The sequence below is a fragment of the Pipistrellus hanaki genome (assembly GCF_964339955.1).
Source record: "Pipistrellus hanaki genome assembly, chromosome: 9".
Taxonomy (NCBI): Eukaryota; Metazoa; Chordata; class Mammalia; order Chiroptera; family Vespertilionidae; genus Pipistrellus; species Pipistrellus hanaki.
The window spans coordinates 24,284,771-24,312,758 of NC_140511.1; the positions used below are offsets into that span (position 1 = coordinate 24,284,771).

The following is a 27,988-nucleotide window of genomic DNA, read 5'->3' on the forward strand; positions in this document are numbered from 1 at the left end:
TTAAGCCCCCACAGGCCTGTTGCTAAGGCTGTGTTCCTGAAAAGTGCGATTGAGAGCTGGGGGCTTCATCCAGTTTAACCCACTCTTAGAAAGCTGGCTCTGCTCTGGACATGGCGCACTGTGAATACTGGGGTACCAATAAAAGACCTTGCCTAACTCATGAGATGGTGGTTCCATGATCTACGGAAGACAGGAGAGAATGAAGGAATATGACGATGGGGAATAAACCTCTTGGGTCAGAACAGGCGTCAACCACTCTCTTCAGAGACTGTCCCTTCACAGGAGCTGCAGTTTGATTGATGTGTTCATAGAGGAATTTATGACCCACGGCATTGTTGAAAACAATAGAACAGTTTGGTAGTGGATGTTAACCTTGGGATATGGGATAGGATCAGAGAAACAGTGGAAGAGAGTCCTGCTGACTGTGAAGTACCCAAAACTGTCCCTTCCAGTAGAGCATCATCAGAGACTTAACTCTATCAGGGATGGAAAATAGACCTCACTAACGTAATCCAGTCATGCATGAAACAAACAAACAGCAAAAAAAATCAATAACAAGCTCCAGGGATGGGGAATCACACACACAAAGAGTTACCATACCATGTGATCTAAAATGTTCCCATTCTCATCACAACATTATTGCCCAGGTGAAAAAGCAGGAAAATAAGACACAGAAAATAGAAGAAAAAGGGAGACAGAAACTATCTGAGAGATAAGGCATCAGATTTAACAAAACACGATTTCAAAGTAACCATTACAAATAAGTTCATGGAACAAAGGAAAAGCATGATTAAAAAGTAAAGGCAGATATGATAGCAAGGGGACATCAAATAGGGATTATAAGTAGACACAGAAGTTATTAAAAATATTCAAATGGAAATTGTGAAGTTGAAAAGTAAACTGAAATTATTTATAAGAGAGTCTCAACAGTGGGTTTGAACTGGCAGGGAAAAAATAGCAAGATTAACAACCGACTTCTCAGCAGAAAATTTTAAAAAATGACTGCCGGAAGGCAGTGGGATAATGTATTTAAAATGTTCAGAAGAAAAAAAAAAAAAGAACAGAACAAAAACCATTTTTTAAATCATAGATGTAAGCCTGACAATATTAATTATTCCTTTAAATGTATGTTGTTTAGACAATGCAATTTAAAGACAGATTTTGACTTGATAAAAGAGCAAAACCCAACTCTATACTGCCACAAGTAACACATTTTAAAAATAAAGACACAATGGTTGAAATGAAAGGATATGCCCTAGCTAGTTTGGCTCAGGGACTAGAATGTCGGCCTGCTGATTGAAAGGTCCCAGGTTCGATTCCAGCCAAGGGCACATGCCCTGGTTGTGGGCTCGATCCCCAGTAAAAGGCATGTAGGAGGAAGCTAATCAATGATTCTCTCTAATCATTTATGTTTCCTCTGTGAAATCAATTAAAATATTTTAAAAATGAAAGGATAATAAAATATATACCATATTAATATTAGTAAAAATAAATGTAAATAACTATTAATATTAATATATTTATATTAATGTAACTACAGATAGTGCTACAAAATACACAAAGCAAAATTTGATAGGATTGCAAGGAGAAATATACATTCTTAAATTACATTTGGACATTTTAATCTTTCTACTTCTGTTTCAATAACTTATGTACTGGGTAGTCATGGTATAGATATCTTGAACAATGCATCAATCAGCTTGACCTGATTGACATTTATAGGCCACTGTTTCTAATGATAGCAAAACACATATTCTTCTCAGGTTCACAGATAACATTTAAAGACTATATTCTGGGTCATGTAATATGACTCAATAAATTTAAACAGTTTGAAGTAATAGCACATATATTCTCAGAACATAATGGAATTAGATCAGAATCAATACCAGAAAGCTGCCTAGAAGACAATATCCCAATATTTGTAAATTAAAGAAAACATTTTATCTTTATGGATCAAAGAAGAAATAAAAAGGATAATAGGAAATTATTTTAACTGATTGAAAATGAAACCTCAAAATCTCAAAATATATTAAATCAGATATGGAATTAACTCTGACAGAGAAGAAAGGTAGGATGCAGAACAGTAGTAAAAAGTAAGCTTCTATACATGAACATACATTTATATATATACATGTGAGATGCTGCTGGGAGGATATGTAGGAAACAGGTATTTTCATTTGGACAGTAGAAGTATAGGTCCTTAGAAGCAAAAGTACATTTTCATTGTTTATGGAAGTGACATTACTTCAGTGATTCATGGTGTGTGGAAGTTTATTACTTCAACATTTAACATGTAATTGGCTACCCTAACACTGATTTGATTTCTTGAGTTCATATTTTGATGCATTTATCATTGTATATATTTGTTTTAGAAAGAAAGATGAAATGTAAGTAGTCTATATTAAAATGGTAAAAATTAAAATGGACATATTGCTTGGTATTATAAATCAATATAAACATCAATGTAAAATTTCTTTTTTAAAGAAACATATGGCCAAATTATTTTAGTTTTGAGCTCTGTCTACATGTGGGTTTTTTTTAAATGTCTTTCTTGGTAAGTGTGCACTTCAAAAATGTATGAACTATAAATCAAAATTTCACTATGATCTAGTTCTAGTACAATAGGTATTATTATTTTCTAGCATATAACTGACAGTGTATATGCATCACAAGGTTTTTTAAAAAGAATTTGCAATGATATTAAAAAATAGCAATTCTCCTACTAAAATATATGAAAGTAGCCCTGGCTGGTTTGGCTCAATGAATAGAGCATCAGCCTGCGAACTGAAAGGTCCAAGGTTCAATTATGGCCAAGGGCACATGCTTGGATTGTGAGCTTGATCCCCAGTAGGGGACATGAGAGAGGCAGCCAAGCAATGATTCTCTCTCCTCATTGATGTTTCTCTCTCTCCCTCTCCCTCTCCCTTCCTCTTTAAAATCAATAAAATATATTTTAAAAAGGAAATATATGAAAGTAGGCAGAGATAGTGTTGTAACATTTTTAAATTAATTGATTTTTTTAAGTATTATAATACAAATAATAGAACTTATGTCTCCTTTTACCCCTGTTGACCTCCCCATGGCCTCCCCCACCCACCCCAGGCACAAGCCCGTACCACCCTAGTGTCTGTGCCCATTGGTTATGCTTATATGCATGCATACAAGTCCTTTGGTTGAACTATTTCCCCCTCACTCTCCCCTGCTTTTCCACTGAAGTTTGACAGCCTGTTTGAAGCTTCTTTGTCCTGTATCTATTTTTGTTCATCAGTTTATTTGACATGCACCTCATCTCACTAAATTATAAATTTTAACTTTACAATGTATGTTTAATATTGTGAAAAGTTAGGCTAAAGATAGAGGATACAGTTAAAACAGTTTTCCTCTACCAAAAATTAATGACCACCTCTAATTTTAACAGCTTTCTGTGTTCTTTCAAAATATATTGCTTCCTTGGACTAATTAATGACCCTTTTAACAATGCTCCAGAATAGAATAGTATTCTCTCCCAAACCACTGAATTCTTTCCCCACTTAGCTAGGAATGCCAGTGCAATTGCCTTTGAGTGAATGGCTGAGGCCTGCTAAGCCTTGGCTCAGCATGTGTTATACTGTACAGTGTTTTGTTCCTGCAATCAATATTAAGATGTCCTCTGCATTCTTTCAATTTATAAAAGTCTATTTCATTTTAAAGCAAAATGTGCTTATGATTTCATACATTAAACATACAATCTGAGAGAAGGGGGTCCTGATATAAGGTGACAAGAGAAGATCTGACTTTGGATGGTGGGCACACAGTGCAATATACAGAAGCTGAAACACAGAAAGCCACACCTGAAAACTACATGTTCTTGTTGGCCGATGTCACCCAATCAATTTAATCAATCAACACACATCAGTTCTTCCTCCAATGTTACTGTAGCTGGCTGACTGTCAAAGATTTGTGATCACTCTTTATACTGTAGACTTTTTACTCAGAAACAGCCATCTCGCTCAAGACGGTCTGGTTACCCAATTCCTGTTGCTTCTAAGTGGGGGGCCCATACAGTTCCCATAGGTAGCATGTGAACAAAAGTGACATCCATCACTTGTTGGCTGAGGCAGTTAAAACAAATGTAAACCTCTGCACAATTTCTTCTCTCATCTTCCAATGGGATCCTGATACAGAAGGCAAGGACAAGAACCAGTAGCTGTACAATCACAAGATGAAAGCAGGCTGGGTCCCTGAATGACCCTTAGACAGTAACTTCCACAGGAATGGAAGACAGTAGCTCCTTGGACTTTAACAAAGTGAAGAATAAGCATCTGCATTGTTAACTATTGCGTACTTTTGTCATTGCTTTGTAAAGCAGCTGGTATTATGTTAACTAATACAAATTGTCTTCTCTTCCAATCAAATATGTTTTAACTATATATATTTTTTAGCAAAAAGGGCCCCTGTACATTGGTAAGTGCAAATAGTTGTGTGGAGGAAAGTGAAGAGGTTATTATTTAAAATTAGAAGTATTATAAGGTCTGTTCTTAAGGATAGGATAGTCAGACTATGCAGTTAAATTATTTCCCAAAGCAATTTGGCTCTTTAAGTGGAAAGTGAGAATTGAGCCATTTCAAATTCATATGCTCTTAACTACAATGCATTACCTGATTTACCCCGTTTCTTTGCCATTCTTGGGGAAGACCTTCTCTATAAAGAGGCATAGAGACATAAAACATTTATTGATTTAAATTTATTGATAGAACTTTGTTTCACTTTGAATTTAAACACAGACATAAATTCTCTGGATTATCGTTATAAGCTCTCTGCTTTCAGGGCACAGCTTGGTTTTAAGATTTGAAAGATGTTTTGGGTAATGGGCAACCAAATAAAATACATTTCAAATGATCATAATTGTTATTCAAGTTGGCAGTGCAGGAATGAAAACTCACAGATTTCCTGCAGTGTCTTACCACTTGGAAAGCTTTGACTAGCACACACTAGGCTGAAAAAATGCATCGCAGTACTGTTAGGTATATAAGGTAGCATGGATTATCCAGAATTACACTTTATTTACCGTTCATACAAAGGGAATAATAAAAATAAGTAGAAGTAGTTAGGATAGGAGAGAGGGAAGTGGGGTAATAATATATATGTTGAATGGTGTTAGTCAGGTTCTTGGCATTTCAAAGGTTTTTGCAAAGCTACAAGTACAACTAAGAAGTACAGTGTTACAGCTCTCGCTGGTGTTTCTCAGTGGTTAGTGTCAGCCCATGTACCAAAGGGTCACAGATTCCATTCTCAGCCCTGGTGACCCTGGTAACCCTGATGCGGGTGTTTGCGGGAGGCAACAAACAATGTGTCTCTCACTTCTCTCTCTCTCTCTCTCTCCACCCCCTTCTCTCCCTTCTACTTTCTCTGAAAAATCAATGGGAAAAATATCCTCAGATGAGGATTAACATAAAAGAAAAGCAGCAACAACAAAAAGTACAGTATTACGTTTTGTTGCAAAGACTGATTCATTAATAACAAAACACTTTCACCTTTTACCCAGAGCTGACCAACTCTTATCCCTCTTCCATATATGAGGAATGGCTGTAAGTAAAGCAATTGCTATTTTATTTTTTTAAGCTTATCTACATGATTAATGTACTTTTCAAAAAAAAGAGTTTTCTGATTTTATGAGGGCCATTATCCACCCTTGACCCATAATTGAACTTAACAGATACTATTTAACATAGAAAAGCTCTGTAAAAAAATATTTGAAATAAACATTAGGAGAAATAGCACATTCATTTAATAATATTTCATTATGGAAAAATTTAAACATAGTCAAGAGCAGAATTAACTTTCTTGTACTCATGACAGTTTCAAATATTATCGATAATTACCAATCATGTTTCATCTATTCTCTACCCCAATTTGTGTATGTACCAACTCACAATTTCATGTATATATACAAATATACTTATGATAGCCACATACATATGCAAACACATTTAATATAACATATCAGTAACACCTAAAAAAGTAACAAATATTCCTCAATATTAATTAATCCTTATTCAAATTTACCTCTTTATCTCAAAATTGTCTTTTTTGTTTTGTTACTCTACTGTTGTTTTTATTAGGATTCAAAGAACTCTATAAGATGTATTTATTAAGAATACTTCCTTTATCCTCTATTGCTTCCTTTTGACTTTTTCATTCTAAGTCTTCTCAGTGGGCTGGCATTGAAATACATGGCATTAGAGGAAACAGAAAAAAATTATATCATAACATTTGAAAGATTATATATTAAAATTCATTGTAAAAACTCTACATTGAGTTTTTACAAAGCATTGGAGATTTTAGATTCTTTCCTAACATTTTTAATTTAATGCTTCCATTTCTTTTTATTTACACTGAAAATATTTATATTCCTGTCCAAATGCATGTTGGTAAAGATGCCTTTACCTGTTGTTAGGCAAGGAATCTTATAAGCATGGGGCTTTCTTTTTCTATCGTACACGTATTTTTATTGAGTGAAGTGGAATAAATGGCTTTTTGTGGGAAGTTCTGAACTCAGAAGAGCGAAACAATCTGTATTATGTGTTAGGTGATTTTACCCCTAAATTTACTGAGGCTTAGTCTGTGGTCTAGCATATGTTCTACTTAGGATGCATCCTGCACACTTGAGAAGAATGTACATTCTGTGGCTGTTGGATGGTGTATTCTACAGACGTCTAGTAGGTCCAGTTGACTTGCAGTGTCATGCAACTGCTCTGTTCTCTCATTGAACAGCCTAATTGTTAGGCAGAATTAACAATAGGGTAATGAAGTTTCAACTCAGTGCCTAAGTATCTAACTTTTTCTTTAATTCTGACCATCTGGTTTTTATGTATTTTGGGACATTGTTGTTAGGTTTATATATATTTACTAGAGGCTCGGTGCACAAAATCCATCTGTGCACAGGTGTGGTCCCTAAGCCTGGCAGACAATCAAAGTGTTGAGTGTCTGGCGTGGAAGGGCAGGTCCCAGCTGACCTCTGGGCCCTGGGGCAGCACCCGGGCCCCCACTCGCACCCATGTTGGCTTGGCTCCTCAGCAGTCCTTTTCTTGTGGGGGCCTATCAGAGTCAGTATCGCCTCCACTGCTGCTCACTGCCAGCACCACATCACATGGCTGCCATGCTCCACACCACCCCCTGGTAGTCAGCACAGGTCATAGCAGGCAGTCAAATTCCGGTCTCTGGCTTGAACTCCTGGTTGGACAACCACCCAAGGGGACAATTTGCATGTTAGGCTTTTCTTATGCTAAATCTGTCTCATTAGCTGACTCTTATCATTATAAAATTTCCCTTTTTAAACATTTATTTAGTTTAAAATCTGTGAGACTATTTTCAGAATAGCTAATCCAGTTTATTTATGGTTATTATTTGCAAGGTATGTCATTTTACATCTTTTATTTTTTTGTTCTTTCATTTTGACATCAGATATAATGGGTATATGTTAAGATAATATTTTATCATTTGATAATATATTTAGTCCTAATAAAAATATTTAACTGTCATTATTTTTGTTTTCCTTTTACTTTATAAATGGAGTGGCCAGATTATTATGATCTCAGAATGTATAATAATCTGGCCACTCACTAGATATATATATTAGAGGCACGGTCCATGAACTTGTGCATAAGTGAGGTCCGGCCAGCCTTGCCAGGGGGAGGGGATTTGGGCAGTTGGTCAAGGGGACAACTTGCATATTAGCCTTTTATTAGATAGGGTATACACTGAGTGGCCCAATTATTATGCATATAGAGATCATAATAATCTGGCCACTCAGTGTAAAAGTTCAAGATTTTCTAGGACTTATGTATTCACATATAATATTGCCAGGTGAACAGAAGTCATATGACCCAAGGTTTACAGAAGACATCAACCAGGTGGAGATGGGAGGAGGGACAGAGGCATGAAATGAGCTGGCCCCACACCCACATGTGGGCTAAGCATCCAGAGGGATAGCTGAGCTGCAGAGTGCCCTCTCTGAGAAATGAGTCTTCTTAGCACCAAGCTGCCAGGCTCCCCTTCTCAGAGCACTAGTGCTGGGAAGAGGAACCCACATGACATCTGGCTGTGAGAAATCAGTGGGAGTCTGTCCACTCAGGTGAGACAGAAGGATGACAGAAACCCAGGCATCCTCTTAAAGGGACAACACACAAACTCTGGCGCACAAACACTCACTCTATGCTCTGGCATAGAGGTACCAGAGTCATACAGAGAAAGACAATTGTGTGGCTTACATGTATTCCTAAAACTTATGTTTTTGTGAACTCATACTTGATTCCTAAGTTCTGCACTAAATCAAATGAACTACTTGTAGAGTCACAGGGATTGTTGACTATTTTGCTTAGTAACTTGACTTAACCACAAGAAAATGAGGATGAGATATTATTCTATGCTGGTATTGGATGGCTATGAAATTACAATAACTAAACTCATAGAGGCCTTTATTTTAATTATGCTCATCTATTAATTATTTAGTCTCTAATTTTAGACAGCTTTTGCAATTACCTAATAATGTACCCCTATGACTACATGGACAGCTGAGAATCTCATGCATATTTTACACATTTTTAGTCTGCTAAAATTTTAGTATAAAAATGTTACAAGATGGGAACTGAAGCCAACGTAATTCCCTGTCCCAGTGTTAATACTGAGATCAAGCTTAAATGTCTTAGCTCCTTCCCTCAGAAATATCCACTCCGGGGAGATAAGATTGAACCAATGGAACAGATTACTTGTCAAGACTGATAGCTTGCCCATCAAGAAGTCCTTTCTGCTGTGCTCACCAGTCCTAAGGCATTTCATCATCAATTGTTCCAAATCCTAATCAGTTCCCATCTTGCAAGGCATGTCTTATTATCCTCCTTATTCACCCATGGCGAGGCATTACTGAGCCTTGGTCACAGTGAGGTAGGAAGTCTGATACATTTAGCTATGCCCAACCACTAGGCTTTCCTTGTGGTCTTTCACGGAGTTCCCTGCTCTCTATACCCTTGACCCAGTTTGAGCAATGTGAACATTTTTATAAATTTTTTAAAATGTTTTTTGAAATATTTTGTTTGCACAGCTTGAGGTAAATTCCAGATGTCACGCTACTTGACTCCTTAAATCTTCCATGTATATTTTCTAAGAACCAGGACAGTCTTTGATATAACCACAACCCATTTTTCAAAATCAGGAAATTCCACATTATAAAGCAGTATGATTGAATGGGCACTCCCTATTATATATCTGCCTAAAGCAAACTTAAACCCGTATCAGTATTATAGACTTGTATCAGACCTGTGCAAATAGAGGGTCTGAGTTTTTATCTTAGTCATGAGCTAACAAGTGAGCCTGCTAATTGTATGTGTTTATATACCTTTATATTTATACTGGGTATACTGTATAAACATATACTATATATTTACATGGTGTATATACTGAGTGGCCAGATTATTATGATCTCTGAATGCATAATAATCTGGCCACTGAGTGTATATCCTATATAATAAAAGGGTAATATGTAAATTGTCCCCTCGACCAGGATTTCGACCAGCAGGCAGGCCTGTCAACAGCCCATGTCCACTCCCCCTGGCCAGGCTTGCCAGACCCCACCCATGCATGAATTCATGCACCAGGCTTCATAATCTCAGTGGCCAGATTATTATGTGTTCAGAGATCATAATCTGGCCACTCAGTGTATGTTTATACAAACACACATACACGTACACACACACACACACTTGCACATATGTGTGCCTCTGTGTGTAAAGTCCCTGCCTCTGAGCCAGACAAAGACGTTTCATTACTCATTGCCAAATCAGCAGCTAGAGCAGCATCTTACTTCAGTTCCCCAAACCCCAATCTTTGTAGCGTAATATGGAGTGGGACAGATTGTACCTGCACTTGCAATGAGATTCATTACTGGAGAGTGACCCTGAAATTAGAAAAACTTTACCTGCATTTCCCTTCAAAGAGAGAGAAGCTTTATCATGTGGAGTCTGTTGGAAGAAGAGAGGCCTGTATCTTCACTCCCAAAGTTAGTGAAAGCCTAAATTACTAGTTGTTTGCTAGCAGGGCAGTGGGGAGGTGTACAGAGAGGAAGGGAGAGAGATAGAGAGTTAGAAACATCCATGAGAGAGATCAGCTGCCTCTTGTACACCCCCTACTGGAGATATGCCTGCAACCAAGGTACATGACCTTGACCGGAATCGAACCCGGGACCTTTTAGTCCCCAAGCCGACACTCTATCCATTGAGCCAAACCGGTTTCGGCTGGGCGGACACTTTTAAAGGTGAATATCTCTTTCTAGATATTTCCAAATGAATTCCTTACCTTTGAGAAAGCTATGAATACAAATAGTGGGGACCTCATAGTTTTTATATCCAAGGAATGCAGAAATGGCAGTGTTGGAAGAGTCTAGGAGGCTTGTTTTGATAAGGCATTTTTCTGGAACGGTGCTGTTTTTTACTTAGATTGTGAAGCCTGGCAGTTTAATAAAATTAACGGAGGAGATGCCTTCCCCCTCTACCTTGTACCAACCAGCCTTGAATAAGAGACCACTAGAGGTTTATTTTAAATTTGAGTGAAAGAAATTATTAAACAGCTTCAAAATGTATAGGTCTGGATAACAAATACAGCAGCAAATTATTTTAATAAACTTTTTCAGTTTTCTAAACATTGCTATAAATCAGCTAAAATAAATAATGTGGCAGTTTATTATTATTAAATTTCAGTTTTAAACATCTCAGTTGAAAAAAGTGGCTTCAAATATAAATAATAAGTTGATCTAAACTATAACTCCTTAAATAAGCTCAGTATTGATTCCTCATAGCAGCAAAATATTTTTAATTAATGTATAAAAAATAGTTCTTCCATTAAATAAAATACTATCACTTCTCTTATGTTTTTTATCTTTATGTAAAATATTTTTGTTAGAAGGAGGCCAAAATAATCAAAATTTAATTGGGATGTATTTTTAGAATGTTGATTCAAAGAATGTTTCAATAAAGTTAGAATAGACTTTTGGGAAATGAGAGAAGATCCAGAGGTGAGAGGTCATCAAATATGAAGAGTTTAAAAGAAGAAACCAATAAAAGAAAGATATTGAGATCTTTTATAGGGGATCAGGAAATACAGAGACTTGATGCCTTTGAAATAAACAAACCAGGAAAAAAACAACTGGAGGTTTAGAAGCAAGCTGAGTTTCTGCCTGAGCAGTGCCTTAGGAGGCCAGAGGCAGGTGAGCTCAATGAATAGGAAGGATTTACTTGGCTTAGTAATCTGGACAGCGAAAATATCTAAGGAAATAAAAATGCATAAGGAGTGCTATAAATAAACCAGAAGGTTGGGTAGGGACTGTGTGTGTGTGGTGTGGTGGGTAGGTGTGTGTGGAGTATGGTGGTGCAAGTGTGTGGCTTGCATGGCATAGTTTCCTAGGGTTATCATAACAAATTACCATAAATTGTGTTTTAAAAGAGAAGAAATGTATTGTCTCTGAGTTTTTAAGTTTATAAGTACAAAAGTAAGATGTTAACAGGCGTACGCTCTCTCTGAAACCCATATGGGAGAATTTTCCTTGCCTCCTTATAGGTCCTGGTACTTTGTCTGCAGCCCTCAGCGGTCCTTGGCTCCTGTGTTCGGAATTTTGATTTATGCCCTGGTGGTTACAAGGCATTCTCCCCTCATCTGTCCTCATATCTTCCTCTCTGCTTATGAGAACATCAGTCAGATGGGTTTAAGCAACCACCCTATTCCAATATGATCTTAACTTAGTCATTTATATCTTCAATAACCCTATTTCTTTTTTTTTCCCTTTTAATAGACTTTTATTGATTTCAGAGAGGAAAGGAGATGGAGAGAGAGATAGAAACATCAGTGATGAGAGAAAATCATTGCTGCCTCCTGCATGACGCCCTCCTCCCCCCCAGGGCGATCTAGCCAATACCTACAACCCAGGCATGTGCTCTGATTGGTAATCGAACCACGACCTCATAGTTCATGGGTTGGTGCTCAACCACTGAACCACACCTGCTGCATTACAACCCTATTTCTAAATAACATCACATTCTGAGATTCTAGGATTTAGGGATTTAACATATCATTTTTGGAGACAAAATTAAATCCATAATATGTGGGAAAATAATATCCATTGATGAGAGGTTCCACCTTCAGTTGCCACTGTCAAAGTAAGCTCATGAATATGTCTTTATATTAGTAATAAGATACATGGATTTGGTAACTATGTAGCGATTATCATTTTGAAAATGAGCTAACATTTTCTGATATTTTCGTTCTATGAAATACCTCAAAAAATACTGACATACAGAAGTATGCAATGCAGCATTCTATGTGGTAACAAAAAATAAAAATACAACATTAAGTAAAATTATAAAATACATTATAGTATCACAAAAATTTTTCATAAAGACAATTTTTATGATTTAATGTTAAGGGAAAAGAAAGAGAAAAGTTATATACACAACACAATCCTAGAGTTAAAGCTTAAACAATGAATGGAAGGATTCGCTTTCATACTTTCTTCACTTTATTTTCATTAAAAAGTATAAACTGTTAATAAAAGGAAGTATAAAATAAACCTTTATTGATTAATATAGTTTACTTATTTTGGTTTAGTTAGTAAATCCATTGACTAAACCTTAACCCATGTAGGGTTTTAAAACTTTAGGTTAAATCTGGATATTGCAGGTCATTTTTTTCTTATACCTCTGATGAAGACTTGTCACTTAACCACAGAACAAAGAGGCAATTATAACAAACCACTAGAGGCCTGGTGCATGAAATTCGTGCATGGGTGACGGTCTCCTCAGCCTGGCCTGCAATGACTCCAGTATCCCACGCCCTGGCCAGAGGCCCACCCTTCCTCCCTCTGTGGGTTGGGGTACACGGAACACTGGAGTTTGTTGCTGGGGTGATGCCGCCCTAGCCGGCCTCTGGTTAGAGGCCTGCCAGCCCGCCCTCCCTCCGTGGGCCCAGGCAGGCAGGATGCTAGGACTTGTCACCGGGGTGATGCTGCCAGTATCCAGGGCCCAGGCTTCTATGAGCACCAGTTTGGTTTGGCTCAGTGAATAGAGCGTCCGTCTGGGTACTGAAAGGCCCCAGTTTTTATTCAGGGCAAGGGTATGTACCTTGGTTGCAGGCACATCCCCAGTGGGGAGTGTGCAGGAGAGAGCTGATTGATGTTTCTCTCTCACTGATGTTTAGAGCTCTCTATCCCTCTACCTTCCTCTCTGTAAAAAATCTATAAAATATATTTTTTAAAAATTATACTAGTAACGAGGTCTCCCCTTTTCTTACACAACATTCAGTGGTTCCAAATGTTTACAATTAAAAGCATAATTTTCACTTCTAGAAGTCTAAATTAAGGCACAGGGAGATAAATTTAATTTTCAAACATGACATAAGTCGAGAGGCAATAATAACAACTCAGTCATTTTGAATCCAAAGTTCTTGTTCCTTTTATCAGAAAATACTGCATTGAGAATATTTGATGTTCACAAAATTCTTAGAACATCTGAGATGAGGTAGCTACAGACAATATATTATAAATAAACATAAGAATATGTATGAGAATTTAGGCAAAAATTTGAATATCAGAATATTAAATATACATTTTTTATTAAATCATACACTGCAGAATAACAATGCCTATGGAGAATGCCTTTAACTGCATATTAAATTAGAAACTAACAAATTGTACTCCTGACAGTTAAGTATTTCAGAAGTTTGCCAAGAATATTTGTCATCTCTGTTAAACTTTGAGACTAGAGACAGATGATTTTCAAAGAATTTAACACATTAACACTGGAATGTCATAACACATCTTTTTGAAACATGTCATAGATGAGCACAATTGTTCTTTCTGTATGGGTTAATCTATTGTAAAGTGAATATCATTTTTAGGAAATATGTAGATGGTGAAGGATGATCAAAATTAATTATGAATATAGAGGAAAATGTTTTGTTCATGATACAGTAATTCTTTCTTTAGATATCTTCTGAGAGATAAGAAATAATGAGGGAAATTTAACATTACTGCCATAGAGTGCCTTTAGCCAAAGTCAAAGTTTGATAACCAAATTTGGTGACAACTACTCTTATGATTCCCTTCTCCCCCAAGTTTATATGCAAGGGACTTTTTTAATCTAAAAAATAAAGTGGGTAGATGGAAATAATTAAATGACATGACTTCTCTTTGTTTAATCTGGACAAAGTGTTATTGTAATTCTTTATGGAGAGAGAAAATATATAAATAGTAGAAGAAAGAACCCTTTTGAAATGACCTTGGACAGTGCCATCAACTAAAGTGAGAAAATATGACATAGTTCTGTTATAAAAATCTTTTTTTTTAACCGATGTAAGTATAACTAACTTTTTAGCTTTAGGAGCCCATTGGAAAAAAATACAGTTTTCTTAGAAGGCATCAGCAACCGTTGATGTTATTCTCTTATGTGGTTTTTCAAATAGACAACCTGAAAAAATGTGAGACATAATGAAAGTTCCTAATAAATAATAAAATAGAATTTTAGGAAACTATCTGGTGTCTTAGTTCACTCAGTCATGCATGAAGAGATAACATGAATATGGCTATTATTTTTAATAAATCCTCAACCCTTGTATATCTGGAGGCATTTGGGATATAAGATCAAACTGAAGCACAAAGCAACAATTTTAAATTTAGTCACTTTTAAAATCCTATCTAGGAATCTTTGTTTCCTGGCAACATATTAGACTAAGTACCTTCATTGACATTTTCCCCTCCATCAATCTTCCCATTTAAAAGAATGAAATATGCTGACAAAAATATTTTTAATGTAACATCTTAAATATATTCATGAGTAGTACTAAAGTAAGTCATACTCAATTAAGTAGGCATTGAGGGCATTTGTCTAACCTCATGAATTTGAGCATGAGAGTTTTCAGACATGTGTGGTTTGGGAGAGATAAAATAAAATCCAGACACGCTTATGCAAGTTTTAAAAATTCAATAAATACCTTCTTATAAAACTAAATCTCAAATGGATTAGAATAAAAGTTTCAACACAAAAATACTCTCCTATTGAGCTTATATTTTAACTAGAGGCCCGGTGCATGAAATTCATGCAACTTGGGGAGGGGGCACCTCAGCCTGGCCTGACCCTCTCACTCCTTAACTCTTGGTTCACTGCTTCTAAGATCTGTTGCAGAGGTGGGAGAGGCTCCTGCCAGGACTGCTGCACTCACCAGCTATGAGACCTGCTTCGGGCTGAGCAGCGCTTCCCCTGTGGGAACACTGACCACCAGCGGGTAGTTCCTGCATTGTCTGCCCCCTGGTGGTCAGTGCGCATCAGAATGACTGGTAATGGTTGCTTAGGCTTTTCTTATCTAGATGGAAAGGGCACATATAATAAATAAAATGATATACAGTTTATCTGATAGTGATAAGTGTTATGGAGAAAACAATACTCGAAGAGGGATAAGAAGTATGAAACTGGCATTCTAAACAGCTTGGACAGAAAGAGCTGGCATACAACAATTTTTCAGAAAAAACATCTGAAGTAAAGGAAGGACTGGTGGGTATTCTGGAGACATGCATTTCAGACAAAGAGAACAGCCTGTGAAAATGGGCAGATTCTCTTTGCATTTTGAAGAAATAACAAGGTGCCAGTATGGCTATAGTAGAGATCAATAGGGTTACCAGAAGGAGGTGAGAATAAAGGGGTGACAAGAGACAAGACTGTATAAGCCCTTTCAGGTAGGTTGACCATATGTCCAGATTTGTCTAAGCCAATCTTCGTTCACATCTGTTGGCTAGGGTGATTATGACTGGAGCTTCTTTTCATTTTCAAACTGGCCCCATTTGGAAGTTAAGGTCACCTTATTTGTAAGTAATTAAAAAAAATTGGTTTTCCTTATGAATAATATGTAAAGGCATTGTAAGACTTGATCTGGTAAATCTTTTGAGTTGTCATATATTTTAATAAAGCAACTCTCATTTTTTAAAAAGAAACAGAGTGATGTGAGCCATGGGTGGAATTTACTAACCACTAAAGGCTATGATAGTTAACTGAGCTACCACCAATGGAAACTCAAATCAGATTGATTTGAACATGGATAAATAACTATCTGGATCCTAGATATATTTTTCAGATGAAAGTAATGGAATGTTGTGACATATTAAATGTATAATTGGAAAAAAGCATGAGATTAAGATGACTCTAAGATTTTGCCTGATAAAGAGAACAAGTGGTGTTGCTTAGCTGAGATTGGGAAGAAAGCAAAATTTGGAAGAATGGAGAAGTTCAATGTTGGACAAGATAAGTTTGTAATGACTATAAATAGACTATTGTGTATATAAGTATGGAGTTTAGGGAAGAAGACCTGGTTATAGATACAAATTGTGAGATATCTTCCTCTAGTTGGTATTTGAAGCCATGAGATTAGATGAGATTTCCAAACAAGTGAGGTAGATAGAGAATATAAGTACATTAAAGATTAAAATCTATCAGGTAAAAAATAAATATTTGATGTTTCAAAAGGAAGTTAAGATAGGTAATTCTGGAACTATATTTACTGTCAGATTTCACCCTTAGTCACCTGCATCTCTCTTCAGTCTTACTTTAACACACTTATTATGACCAAAGAGGACTTGATATTGCTCTAGTCATATTCATTTATTTTGTAATTTAAGGGGTGGATAATTTCAGTTTGTGTGTGTGTGTGTGTGTGTGTGTGTGTGTGTGTGTGTTTGCAGACTATCGAACAGTGTAGAAAAAATACTGACCACCTGACAATCAAGGTTGAATATAAATGGAGATACAGGAATTAAAATATGAGTTTATGAATACAGCATAATATAGTCACTGAATTTTGAGTGTCACTAATTTTTGGATGTGTGCATTAGCCTGGTTAGTAAAAATTGCATTTCTATTTTAATATTCATCTCAAATTATACAATATAATGTAATTAGTAAAAATTATAAATAAACTTGTTCTTATAGTTATGCAATGAGTCTTCAGTTGTAGTTTTCTACTGCAAAAATAGAATACCTATAAATTTTAGAGACAATCTAAATATGCTATTTTTTCCTAGGGATCTTTTTTTTTTCTTTTTCTTTCTTTTCTAGAATGTCATTCAATAATCTTCTGAATTTTCCTCTTTTGACTTTTTTTTCTTGGTAAAAAGGAGCAAGTATCAAACATTATTTCTTTTATCAATTGAAACTTGACAGATGTAAATTTTAAAAAGACTAAAAATATAATATACTAGCATTTTTTTAAACAAAGCAAAATAAAATGAGGTAGTCATGTGAATGACATGATATACCCAAGATACCAAAACCAGTCAATTAGCCCTCTCAAGACATGAAATGATGGCATTCACAATAGCTCATTATCTGATTAATTATGCTGAAGGCATCAGGTAAATTAGATCTAGTCAAATAAAGCCAGACATAGAGTCATCCAACTTAGCTATTAAAAGGTTGTTAAGTACATTTACTAATGTCATGCTGTTTGAGGAGCCAGCTCTCCATTCAGATATTTTAAAGTACAGAAATGTTTTCTGTCCATCCCTCAAAATGACAGAAGGGCCAATAATAGTCAAGAACACAGAAGCTCACAAAAGCAAAAACCATTTAAATAGAAACAATTGCTTTTGAAAATAAGGAGCTACAAAATGTGATTACAGGCTGCCTTCCTTTTTGGCAGCCTGGATAAGACGAGTTTCGTCATGCTGGCTTATTGATGCCACTTTCCTGAGCTTTTTAAAAATCTATTTTAATGTTTGTTTTATTATTTTTTAACTGTAATGTTTTTTTAAAGCAAAACTCAAAATGGAATCTTTTACAAATGTATTCCTTATAATAAAACTATAAGGAAATATTGTATGATATAAGAATGAAAATTTTATAATAGTGTAAAAACTATAGAAGTCTATTGATCTTATGAAAAAATAAAACACACCATTGAGTAGGACAAGAGACAAAAGATAACTTTTAAGAATCAAGTATCAAGGATATAAAAATAACTCCTTTTGGTAGAATTTCCCAAGCCAAAACTTTATATACAAGCTCTCACTTTCTTGTACAGGGCAAATAGCTCAAAGTTAAGTATTCGTTGTTAGCGTTGTTTATCACAAATATTTTTTTATGCATAATGTAATCTTAAAAATATATTTAAGTAGGCATTATGTGTACTCCCATTTAGGATAATTTCTAATGTCTTAAACATAATATAGAATGTTGCTAGTATATCTAAGGTGATCAAAAAATACAACTGAATTAACTATACATTCTCTTATCTAGAAATGATTTGATTTTGTTTTATCATTACTATTAGTAGTATTGTTTTTATTTAAATTCCAAAATAATTGAAATGTTTTGTGTCTGAATGAGGAAGTCATTAAAGGGTGTCTTGGGTTGTGATTAGCAATAGTCAGATTGGGGAAAGGTAAGTCAAGTTTAAGGATCGGTAAAATCTAAAAACACCTGGAGGAGTTAGAGAGTGGGTATGGGTAAGTTGTGAGGATCACAGCAAGGAGTACAATGCCCAGAAATCTATGGTTTTTATTATTCATCAATAATGAACTCACAGAAAGAGAAACTAAAAACAAAAACAAAACAAAAAAAGAATCCCATTTACCATTGCACCAAAAAAAAATTAAGATACCTAAGAATAAACTTAACTGAGGAAGTAAAAGACCTGTACTTGGAAAACTACAGGACATTGAGAAAACAGACAGAGAAAGAGATAAACAAATGGAAGAATATACTGAGTTCATGGGTCAGTAGAATCAACATCATTAAAATGTCCATACTACCAAAGCAATTTATAGATTCAATGCAATTTCCATTAAAATGCCAACAGCATATTTCACGGACCTAGATCAAACTCATCAAAAATTCATCTGGAATAAAAAAAAGACCCGAATAGCCACAGCAATCCTGAGAAAGAAGAACAAAGTCGGAGGGATCACAATACCAGATATCCAGCTTTATTACAAAGCCACTGTTCTCAGAACTGCCCAGTATTGGCACAAGAACAGACATATAGACCAATGGAACAGAACAGAGAATCCAGAGATCGACCCAAGCCATTATGATCAGTTAATATTTGACAAAGGAGGAAAGAGCATACAATGGAGTCAATACCATAACTTCAATAAATGGTGGTGGGAAAATTGGTCAGATACATGCAGAAAAATGAAACTAGATCACCAACTTATAGCATACACAAAAATAAGCTAAAAATGGTTAAAGGAGATCAATGTAATATGGAAAACCATAAAAATCTTAGAAGACTGTGGAGAGCGGCTACATGTTCAAGCTTCGGGCTAATTAGAGGCACGGTCCTCTGGTGGCAAAGCCCTCCCAGCACAATTATAGCCAAAGACTATGGTTGTTATCTTCACCTTATGGTCTGAACCTGTGGTCCCAGGTAGCTGAGTGTTGTAGGCTGCTGGAGGTGCAGCAAGTGCTGCCAAAACAAAGCTGGATAGAGTTCTCAGGTGCACATAATGAAGTAGATTTGAAACTCATGGAAACTTTGTAAACATCTTGACCATGTTTTGCCTAGTGGGATCTGATTATAAAATAAAGACTTGGCTTGCACGCTGTGGCACTGTCTCTCCATCCGGGAACATGTCCCACCTAGCCTCACCTGGTTTCTCTTGTCTGTCTTTTTTAATCCTTCACTACCCCTCCTCAGGTTCACCCCTGGCTGTGCTGGATGCAGTGCAGGAGACCTCATAGTCATCAAAATATCAGACATATGTCAAAGCAATATAATGACTGATACAGCTCCTAGGGCAATGGAAACTAAGGAGAAAATGAACAAATGGGACTACACCAAAATAAAAAGCTTCTGTAGAGCAAAATAAATCATCAACAAAACAACAAAAAAGTCCATTATTAGGGAGAACATATTTGCCAATGCTATATCCTATAAGGGTTTAATTTCCAGCATTTATAGGGAACTTGTACAATTTAACAAAAGGGAGATTAAAAAAATCCAAATTAAAAAATGGGCAAAGGACCTAAATAGACACTTTGAAAAAGAATATGCAGAGCCGAAACCGGTTTGGCTCAATGGATAGAGCGTCGGCTTGAGGACTGAAGGGTCCCGGGTTCGATTCCGGTCAAGGGCATGTACCTTGGTTGTGGGCATATCCCCATTAGGGGGTGTGCAAGAGGCAGCTGATGGATGACTCTCTCTCATCGATGTTTCTAACTCTCTATCTCTCTCCCTTCTTCTCTGTACAAAATCAATAAAATATATTAAAAAAAAAAAAAGAATATGCAGAAAGCCAAGAGACATATATACAAACACTAAAGGCCTGGTGTACAAAATTTGTGTATGGGTAGAGTCCCTAGGCCTGGCTGGAGGTCAGGGCCCATGTGTGGGGCAATTATGGAGCCCCCTGCTGGCACCTGCCTTGCTGACCTGGCTCCACCCACTTGCCAACCCAGTTCCTGCCACAGCCACTGGTTGCCTCCCTATGCTCAAAGTCACTAATTGTCTGAGAGATGCAAATGAAAACATCAATGAGGTACCATCTCACACCTATCAGAATGGCTCTCATCAACAAACAGTGTTGGTGAGAATGCAGAAAAAAGGAACCCCTTTTGCACTGATGGTGGGAATGCGGACTGATGCAGCCACTGTGGAGAACAGTATAGAATTACAAAAAAATTTAAAATGGAACCTCCATTTGACCAGTAATCTCATTTCTAGGAATATATCCCAAGAAAATAGAAACACCAATCAGAAAGGATATATGCACCCCTGTGTTCATAGCAGCACAATTTACAATAGCTAAGATTTGGAAACTGCCTAAGTGCCCATCAGCAGATGAGTGGATTAAAAAACAGTGGTACATTTACACAATGGAATACTATGCTGCTATAAAAAAGAAGGACCTTTTATCATTTGCAACAGCATGGATGGAACTGGAGAGCATTATGCTATGTGAAATAAGCCAGTTGAAGGAAGATCAATATCTCATGATCTCACTCATATGTTGGATATAATGAACGACATAAATTGATGAACAAAAATAGATCCAGAGACTAAGAAACACTGATGATTAGACTGTCCAACCTCAGAGAGAAGGCAGGAGAGGCAGTAAGAGATCAACCAAAGGAAAGACTTATATGCATATATATTAGCATAACCAATTAACAGGGACACTGGGTTAGGGGAGCTTGTTCTTGGGGAGTGAGAGAGGTGGGGGGGTCAATCAAGAAAAAAGAAGCCATATGTAATACTTTAAGCAGTAAAAAAAAAAAAAAAGTGCAACACACATTAGACAGAGTGATAATAATAGGCTTAGAGGAATTTGTGAGTACAATACTGGCAGTGTGTCCAAATGGGAAAAAGGAAAATAAACACAGGGATATGGAGGAATTAAAGGCCAGTGTAAAATAACAGGTTGGAAGTTAGAATGTGCAAGGAATTACAAAAGTATTTAACATTAGCTTCCCCCTCCCCCATTTCAGTTTCAGTTAACATGCTTTTGAGTCCAAATATCAGAACTCTGAAATCAAAGTGGTCTAAAAATAAGCTATGAAGCAGAGCTATGACATGTGCTACTTTAACAGAGCACCTAATCTAATATATATATATATATATATATATATATATATATATATATATATACTGTTCATATTCATATTTAAATGTGTGTATGATATCCAGCACCCTTGAAACAGAATATTTCAACTAAGGTTGCCAATGGCAAATGCCAGTGAATCACGTATGCCCAGCTTAAAGTAGGAGGACATGCCCGTTATCCTCATGGTAGTGTTGAAGATTTCTGTAAAATGAAGCCAATGGGAGTTTGAAATTTTCATAGCCTGACAGCTTTCACAGTTGTCCAATAGTTTTCTTTTGCTGGGAGGGATCAAAAAACTTTGTGCATGGAGAGACCTGGAGAATATTACCCTGAGTGAAATAAGCCAGTCAGAGAAAGACAAGTAACACATGACCTCACTCATATTTGGAATCTAATGAACAAAATAAACTTATGAACAAAATAGATCCAGAGACATGGAACATGGAACAGACTGTTGAACCTCAGAGGGACGGTGGGGGAGGGTTATGAATGGGAAGAGATCAACCAAAGAACGTGTTTGCATATATGCATAACCCATGGACACAGACGATAGGTGGGTGAAGGCCTGGGGTGAGAGAGGGGGCAGGCTAGAAGGGATCAATGGGGGAAAAAAGGGGGCATATGTAATACTTTCAACAATAAAGATTTTTTAAAGCTGTTTTTTTTTTTTGTTTGTTTGTTTTTTTAACTTCATTAAAACATGCTTTTGGAGCCACAGATTTATCTGAGACAGAAAGATCTGTTATTTAGGTAAGTTAAGGGCTCTGCCTGAAATAATAAGGTTCCTATCTTAGCTTATATTTATATATGTCGGACGACAACTTTACCTCATTCAGCCTATAAAATAGGGTGCTATTCCAAATACAAAATGTTATGATTTTATGAGAAATTTTGATCCATCATGTAGGAATTATATTGAGCTCCAAGTTCATTATTCTATCAAAGATTTATTTTTAACACTTAGAATTCTGTTAAAAAAGAAAATATTTAGGAGAGATTTATGAAAAAAAAAAAAAATGGATGGGAAGAAAGCGTGTGCGCTCCAGGTTTGTTATTAAAGAAACAAGATTGTCCTTGGGGAGCAGTCCTTTCTTTGTCTTTAATCTGCAGTCACCTGTGATGGCTTCCTCCTACTGCTGGTTTTGTTGTAGTTAAAAAAAAAAAAAAAAAAATTTAAACTAACAATCTGCCTGCAATAACTGGAGGGGATGTTTCCTTTTACCATGCACTTCAAGAGAGAAAAAGAGAGAAAGAGCATCCTCTTAAGTATGCAACAAAACTAGCAACAAAGATTCTTTCGTCTGCCCAACTTAATTCAGGGGACAAAATCTAAACTAATAACATGTCTTGAGAATGCCTTGCATTCCCGGACTTATTGGAATCCCTCCTCTGAATTTGGAGGCAAGAGATAAGGAAGAAAAGGAGGCTTTTGGAAGACAGAGGAAGGGAAAAAGATTGGTTGATCTACTAAATATGAAAAACGGACTTGTTTGGTTGGGAATGGGAGTAAGTCCCTCTTTAGAAATCGGAGCAGAATATGACACCAGTAGTAGAGGAGGTATTTTGGCTGTTTGGTTATAGTAGCATTTTCTTTGGAATGTTGTCACCTGGGTACAAATATTAGCTCTCTCATTTTTCATCTTTGACAACTTAAGAAATCCGTTTTTTATTGCCTTTTCTCCCCCTCGCTTCCCAATAGTCGTAACAACAGTATCTACATCTTGAGATTAAACTGTAGTATGTACATAAATTCCCAACATAAAACCATGCCTAGCCCATAATAAATGAAAAGGAAACTATTTACATTATTATTGATATCAATGTTGCTGTCCACTTTATATTAATATTTTTGTACTGTGTGTTTTTAGATGAACCCCTTGCAAACAAATGACGTAAAAGGACGCTGTGATAAGGTAGGGGAGGGGAAGAGCCAGTGCCTAGGGGCAGAGATAAAGGAGGAAGTTTGAAAAACACAATCAAGAAGACATTCAACCTATTTATCATGAGTAGCAGTATTTGAGATTAAGGTGACAGAAACAAGATTTCCTATGAGTGAATGCAGTGAGGAGGTCAAAGAGCCATGAGGATCAAGGTGTGCTGGGAAACATCATTAGCACATAACTGACATGTAGGATGCACTCTGCAAAGGCCTACATTGGACACACTAAATATTGAACATAATATTTCATCTCTAAAACTATTTCTTACAATTTTTATTTCCTTTTCTCATCGCTACACATGTAATTCTTATTTGGCTTTGTGATTGTTTCACTAGAAAATAAACTGTTGACAAATGGAGACTTGAACCTTGATTACCGAGAATTTCTCCACCACAAATACAGTGTGCTGGAAATACCACGTGAGACTTCCTCAGATCTGCAGAAACTAGCACCTATTTCACAGCCACTGTAGATGGCACACAGCAGCACAAGCAGAGTACATGCCTAATGTATGTGCTGTAACTGGCTCTTAGATCAGGGACTGGTCCTGAGGGGCAGGAATTGTGCCACACGAAAGGAACGCCAAGAAAACAGCCTGGTTACAAAGCCTCACTTCTCCAGCTAATGTTTTTCAGGCCAACATAGTGTTTCTTAGGCACCCTTGAAATAACAGAACAGCGGCAGTAATGCCATTGCAATGATAATTCCTGTGAAAACGAATGACATCCTAGCGATGGGTCCAAAGGCAAAGTACCATTTGACACTGGAATCGTTTTATGAGATGGAGAGAACCTGGCATGAAAGGACATCAGTAATCTCAAAGACAATTACACATGAGTCACCCTGGTAATCCCGGCTTGTCCTTATTTAGAGGAATTGCTAATTAGTAATACTCAGCAATTTATAAGCATGGAGAAGAGGTTCAGTTAAACTGCACAGAAAACCTCATAGTCTCAGAGAGTCTATTTAATTCCAGCACAAAAGAGATCATACCCATGTTCACCTCCTACAGCTTTCAGGGAGTCTATACTTTATTATGTTCCAGTTTCTAGGCCATTTTCTATACAATGTGCACACATCAACAGAACAGAGAGGCTGTTTCTAAGAAGAGCCACAGCAGAGGAACCATGTCGTGGCTCCCGTTTTAATGAGCAGAGAGACGGTGGCAGCACGGCCACTGAGCATCGCGGGCGCCCCTGCCAGCTGCGGTGCAAAGTGCCACCCAGCTGGTCTGGGCCTCCGCGGGCAGGCGCCTGTGCCAGGTCCTTCTTACAAGAGCAGCGGAGCCTCTGCAAGGTCCCATGATCAAAAGCATTGATTTATTCTTGTCGCCGGCGTTCTGACTTCTCCTGCCTCCTAATTAAATCCCACTTACATTCTTCTCTGCCGTGTACCCTCCTGTTTTACATACGATAAAGCCGGCGCTGAACCTTATCACCCTCCTTCCTCTCCTCGGCTGCGTGGCCAGGGCTCTAATGTAGGGATGGAGGTGGGGAGAGCCAGGCTACTGTGGACGCACTCTGGAACGGGCTGTCCGATATAGAAATGAAGTGACTGAAAGTCTGAAAACCTGAAACAAGTTTTTGCTCGTGGTATGATTGTAACTCTGCTCAGTACATTCTAACTCTGGGTATACTGGTTTATACAGTTCTTTAAAGTAGAACATGCCTACGTGCTTTAACTTTGTCTTCTCCCACTGAGCCACAGGCATGCCTAAAATTTAAGGAGATATTATTTTATTTCTTTTATTTAGTTACTAGAGACCCGGTGCACGGATTTGTGCACAGGTGGGGTCCCTCGGCCTGGCTGATGATGGGGGCTGATTGCAGTGGGGAAGGGGTGAGGGGGCAGCAGGCTGGCAGGAGGGGGAGTTCACTGACCACCAGGGGGCAGCTCCTGCATTGATTGTCTACCCCCTGGTGGTCAGTGCATGTCATAGCAACCAGTCAACCGGATGTTCAGTCACTTAGGCTCTTATATGTCTTGATGTTTTAGTGGCTATTTATTTTCTACAAACTTTATCTTAATAGTTTGTGGAAGAACAGTGTAAGACCCACTCAGTGGGACCAAGCCAGCGTGGCTCAGTGGTTGAGCATTGGCCTATGAACCAGGAGGTCTCAGTTCCATGCCTGTTTGGAGCACTTGCCAGGGCTGCAGGCTCCATCCCCAGTGTGGTGTGTGCAGGAGGCAGCCATGATCAACGATTCTCTCTCATTGATGTTCCTCTCTCTCTCCCTCTCCCTCGCTCCCTCTCTGAAATCAGTCTTTAAAAAATCCCACTCAGAGGTTGTCCCTCCCCATTCGTTGGCCTGAGCAGTGGAGCTGCAGACCAGCCTTGGGTGGCAGCTGAGCATCCAGTCTTCAGTAGGGAACTGCTGAATAGGCACCCAGGGCACCTGCGCCTCAGACCAGTCTGCGAGCTCAGGCTGAGCAGCCATGGACTCAGGAGCTGGAGCCATCCCTTTACCCTGAGATTCCTCTAGGTCACAGCCTTTTCAGGGGTCGCTGCTCTTCCTTCTGTCTCTTCAGGGTCTCTGCAGATGTAAAGATCAGGTGTGACCTCCCTTGGGTGTTCGTGGGAGATGGTGACAGACATGCACAGTGGTTCCTGGGCCAGCATGCACCACGTAAGACCCACTGAGTGAGCCCCCTTGTGGCCAGAGCTGCACAGAGCTGGGGCAGGCCAGTTAACATAAGACGCCTCTGTGGGAGGCGGTGGTCAGCTCTGGGGTCAGTAACCACAGAAGTCTCTGCTCCGGGAAGGCTGCCTGGATCTGGCTGATGAAGCTTGCAGGAGTGATGGGGTTGGCAATAGGAGGGGCTCCAGTGGCAGCAGCAAATTCCAGCACAGCTAGCTGACCGGTATTCCTGGACGATATGACACTGACATCAGTCGGATTTTCAGAGACAACAATGGCAGAGCCACCAGCAGAAGCTTCTCCCGGCTTTTCCTCACACTTACCTTGCAGGTGCCATCACTTTACTTCCGTAAGTGGACGGTTCCATCTGGAAGTCAAGGTTGGTGCCACTTAAGTGGGTTTCTGATGCAAGGGATTGGAGGACACCATCCTCCTCCATTTGCAGGACATCAAGGGCTCTGGAAATTGTGAATGTTCCCCTTTACGTTATGTGGGAACCAAGAAAAATACCATATGGGCCCTTCTCTGGGGAGTGTGGAAAGGCTAAGAAGATATAATTTTACTTACATAAAAGCAATAAATAAATGACTACATATTAGGAAAGCATCATGGTGGAATATAGAGCCTGCGTCAAGATGTTTATCCTGGTTCTGCCATTCATTATTTGTGTAATCTGTGCTATGTATGCAATATTTCTAAGCTTTTAGAATAGATGGATTCCTGCCACAGATTCTTTCACTTTTTCCTGTATTCATGCATTCAGTATTGACTGCTGGTTTGAGTCCTGATTCATGACTTCTTACTCCAAAGGTAAGGCAGACATTTGTTTAGGATATTGCAGCTAAGAAAGGATAGAACCTAAAAACTTTGTGGCTAAATATTCTATGGTTTAGTTTCCTTTCCATAACTAAAGTTAATATTATTTCTTAGAAGTTAGATTGATAATTTACATACGTAACACTTTAAAAAGTATCTTTTTAAATCTAAAGTTCTAGACACATTGAGTGTAATTTTCTAGGATATGACTTAAACAATGACATTGTTATTGATAAATAAAATACATCCTGCTATAAAATTTCAAGAAGAGAAATGCCAAGGAAGCTGTAGAAAACACTTTTACACAGAATTAATTTTATTCTTCTCAAGTTCTTAAAATGATATCCTCTGCTTTTTAAATGCGGATATATCTGACATTCTGCCAGGCTTCTTCCTGCAATTTCTTTGAAGTCAGATTATGTATTTCTTATTTGAAACCCTTATGTTAATATGAAACATAGTTACCTTTGAGAGTAAAAAATATAGTATATATATGAAGAGGACAGACACAGTGTTAGACGTTTTACTGTTGCTAAAGCTTTTTCCTCCTCTACACAGAGAAGTCTACTTAAACTGTCACACAGACTCACAATGTGCAACTGTGAATTTTATGATAGACAGAGACAGAGACAGAAATGTCAATAACATCATCCATTTCAAATGCAGTGATCCTGCCTTAGATGAGGGGGCAGCAGGAACTATGACATGAACACATGGCTCATTAACTAGGAATTCCAGTCTGGCCTATCACTGGTCCACGAACAGGTGAAAATATATCTTCTCTCTTCAGTTATCTTTATACATTCCCTATAACAAAAAATGCAAAACAACATGGAAAAGAAAGTCATTATGAAGTGCATACCGATGGCATCCAACTAAGTACCTACACAAATTCTATGAACAAATAATGAAATTTGTTACTTGGACAATATAGCAGCTGCCATCTGGCAACTCAAATCTAACTGGTGCTTCGCATTTTTCCACAT

At 37.6% G+C, this 27,988-nt stretch overlaps 1 pseudogene across 1 annotated transcript; it reads right to left on the reverse strand.

The window, feature by feature from the left end:
* On the reverse strand, positions 1–27,988 carry LOC311627621 (small ribosomal subunit protein uS2-like; annotated as a pseudogene). The gene is made up of 3 exons: positions 27,924–27,988; positions 25,878–26,665; positions 1–180 (listed from the first exon to the last, which is right to left on the reverse strand). The product of its transcript is annotated as a small ribosomal subunit protein uS2-like (transcript).